Genomic DNA, 3952 nt, shown 5'->3' on the forward strand with positions numbered 1-3952 from the left:
AAAAAAAAAAAAAAAAAAAAAAAAAAAAAAGAGAGAGAGAGAGCAGAAGGATTCAAAGTCTCTTAAGGCCCAGGCTTAGGATTCACACAATCATTTCTGTTATATTCTATTGGCTAAAGCAAGTCACAAGGGCAGCCTGTTTAAAGACGTGGAAGAAGAGATTCTACCTCTTGAAAGGAGGAGCTGTAAAATTTGCTAATTTGCAATATGCTACATAAGCAACGAAAAAAAATACATAGTTCTTTTTTTTCCCCACTGCATTTTCCTCTTCAATATGCACACTGTGAGATGGATTCCCTACCCCCTCCCCCCAACTGCATAGGCACCCATTTTTACCAGACGTCCAAAATGATTTTTGAGTTTCTGGGATCAGCATCAACTTAGGTCTAGTGCACAGTCACCTATTAAATGTGTGCAAGCATGTTTTGAGAAGGCTTAGAAAAGTTTTAGTGTATATAATAGTGGCAATATTTCAGAGTCCTTTCTCAAAGGTATCTAGCTTCTCAATGAAAAAATTCCAGGTCAATGAATTAGCTTAGATTTGGGAAGTGGGTGAGAAACTGTGAATACTCAAGCCAGATTTTTGTCCGTCAGACCTAGAGTTTTCCTATTACACTGACTAAAAACACTTCAGGAATTTACACCTTCTGTTGCAATTCCATATCTAACACTAATACATAAATGCTGAGTTTAATTTTCAACCATATCTGCCCTGCAATATAAAAATTAAAGTGAATACATTTATACAAAAAAATTTTTTAAAAAATGAGATTCTTTTAGGATCATGAGAAAAGCTTTGGGACGGTCCAACTCCTGAGCACATAATTTTCCTTTTGTATGGTTCCCAGTGTAGTCAGATATAGCCATTCCACCCCACAGTCACCCCATTATCATTACCACCATATCAGTTAACTGCAGCATTTTGTCCCCAAACGTATTTTTTTCCTCAACAAGCACTTTATCTCAAGCAACTGCAGGTGGTAATTTAATTAAATAGTGCATGCCATGGCAATATCGGTATCCCATTTTCTATTGACAAAGAACTTAGTATTAATTAAATTCAAGGTCAAGGACATATCTAAAATAATTCCATAATCCCACCTTTGAAGGTTTTCTGGGATCGGATCACTGTTGGTACCTGACACTGTAATCATCAAGAAAACAGAAACCACATTAAGCATTTTGGACAGAGGTTCAATTTAAACAGAGAATTGGTAACATGGGTGTTTGAAAGTGAAGGAACAAAAAGGGATCATTACAGTAACCAAGAAATTCATAACTCAGAAGGGAACGCCTGTCCGTAGGTCTTAGAGACTGGGAGTAGGTGAGAAGATGACCAGGACCTAGAAGGTTAAAGGAAGAGCTCCAAGCATTGGTTCTCAGACCTCGAAGAAGGGGATCCCAAATTGCTCCTTCTGGAACCTTTGAGGAAGTGCCACAGGGCTGGTCCTGGAAGTGCTCAAAGAAAGTGGAGGTTGAAGCTATCATCCACTGCTGACCAATACAAAGAGAAACAGGAAAAACAGAAGGGTGTGTCTCTTCTCTCCTCCCCTTGCTGTCCAATCTTCTTCTATTGCCTTCTATTGCCAAATCTGACAGGAAGCCATTTAACTAACTGAAACATGTAATTTACAGAGTCCCAGCCAGCATCATACAGAAGAGTATTAAAGGATGCATTTAGAATCAAGAGGAAATAGATAAATAGCTGACTCAGGCTTCCTGTCTCAGCCAGAGTAAATGCTAAAGTCCTACAATGATCTGTAGATTCTGCACAGCCTACTACCCTGTTACCTCTCACATCTCTTGCTCCTCTCCCCCTACTCCTTCTGCTCTTACCATACAGACTCACTGCTTATTCTTGATCACACTAGGCATGTTCTTATTTCACAGCCTTCACACTTACTGCTCACTCAGCCTTAAATGCTCTCCCTGAGACTGTCATGGCTAAGTCCTTTATTTCCATCTACTCAGAAGTTACTTTCTCATGGAGGTCTTCTCTGGATGTTCCACTTAAAATTTCAAATCACAATGGCATTTCAAATTTCTCCTCTTTAATTTTTTTTTATCTATGTATTTATCATTCTGTAAAACACTATATATTTTTCATATTTATCTTGTATATTTTCTCCAGTAGAATTTTAGTTCCAAAAGGCAGAGACTTTTGTTTGTTTTCTCATGGCTGAATCTCCAGTGAAAGAACAGTGCCTAGAACATATGTGATATTCAATAAATATTTTTTGAATTAATGGATATCCACTGATATAATTCTAGTCCTAGTCAACTCTCACCTGGTAACATCCAATAATCTAACTGTTATCTCTTCATCCATTCTTACCTCTGTCAATCCATTTTGAATACTGCTATTTTTATTTTCAAAAATTAATTACATATTAGACTATCTTATAAGCAGCTAGAGAATGAGTCCTCTATTATTTATAATTATATCATTGCCTTTTTTCCCAACTATGGCCCTATGACTAAAATTGACAGGTAAACTTTACTCATTCAGAGTTCCGTTAATCATTTAGATAATGAAGATTTCTACATACAGCAAATTTATCAAGTTATTTCACTTGACTTGAGGTTCTAATTATCTTTATTATAAATCTTTGTGAAGTATCTTACTACTTAATTTGGCTTTTCACATCGTAAAAACCAAATGGACTATTCTTAATACGGTCTTAGTTATGTAGAAACAGGAGGGGAAGATATGTAAGATATACATAACACAAAAGTTATGGTCTTGAAAGGTTGCCTATGGACTAGTATCTATGTCAAGTTCTAGATTTTTATTTCAAAAATGTTTATAATAAATTGAATATTTATTTCTTTGGCAAATTCCTTGTGAATGAGACATCATAAAATCTCACCTAAGATAAGTCCTCACATTAAAATCAAGACTCCTCTAAGTCACAAAATATGAATGCAAATTTTCTATTAGTTATAATTACTTAAAAGTCTAAAGAGGATAATTGTTTAACAAAATTTCTATCAGCTTTTATTTCTAAGATACGATAACATGTCCTCTTTTGCACTGTCCATATCCTATTTCTGTGCTCTCTGAAAAAGCTGCATACTTTTAGAAATGAACAGGTTGATATAGTTTGTTGGGAGGATCAGATGCAACAAGAGTCTGGGCAACAATTCAGCACCACATCCTTTTAGCTTTGCTTATGCCAGGCTGGTGATTGGATATGTGTTCCTTCTCTTAGTGGACTGCAATGGCCTGGAAGTTAGGTTTTACTCACTTCATGTCCCACAAAAGGTTTTTGACAGATTAGGTACTGAAATAGGTTGATATTTAAAAGTTGGACACAGAAAGAAGTAAATGATGCAACTCTATTAACACATCAATGAAACTTATTAAATATAATATGAGTCTTTATATTTAATGCAAATAATTAATGCTCAGATTTATCAATTATGTTAAATTTGGTGTTCTATGCAATGAGCTAAGCTCATATCATAGCTCTCGTGAGTGTGTGTGTTTAACGGTTCGAGCTAAATTGAAAAGAGAGGTTGTGATAATTCTCAAAACAATATAAATTGCAGTCCTGCTTCAAATATGTCTAAACATAAATGCATGCATGATCATTTCCTACCTTCAGCTTTCCCCCTGCAGATCTTGGGTATAGATTTTGCAGGGCTGTCTTTTCCTCTGGCTCATGCTTCTCTCCCTTACTTCCTTTGGAGCATATGTTATGTAATGGATTGAAAAGCAAATCGCCTATTTTGGAAAGGGTGATTTCTTTATGAGACCATCTTAATCTCCAAGGAAAATGCAAATCACACAGAAATATGCGCAAACAGCTGGAGTATAGGTGGACATTAGTGAAACAAAACCTTTTCTTTTTTTTATATTGGAAAATATGAGCGAAGTTACTTTCTATAAAATGTCCCTGCTGTTTTCACAGCACAGCATGCAACTCCATGAGACTGCATAAGCTGTATT

At 35.8% G+C, this 3952-nt stretch overlaps 1 pseudogene; it reads right to left on the bottom strand.

Moving 5' to 3' along the window:
- The window catches only part of LOC105294510, an 18989-nt pseudogene extending 16660 nt beyond the window's left edge, over positions 1-2329 (bottom strand).
- Positions 2330-3952: the final 1623 nt, after the last annotated feature.

The sequence above is a fragment of the Pteropus vampyrus genome, unplaced genomic scaffold, assembly GCF_000151845.1.
Source record: "Pteropus vampyrus isolate Shadow unplaced genomic scaffold, Pvam_2.0 Scaffold88, whole genome shotgun sequence".
In the NCBI taxonomy this organism is placed as follows: Eukaryota; Metazoa; Chordata; class Mammalia; order Chiroptera; family Pteropodidae; genus Pteropus; species Pteropus vampyrus.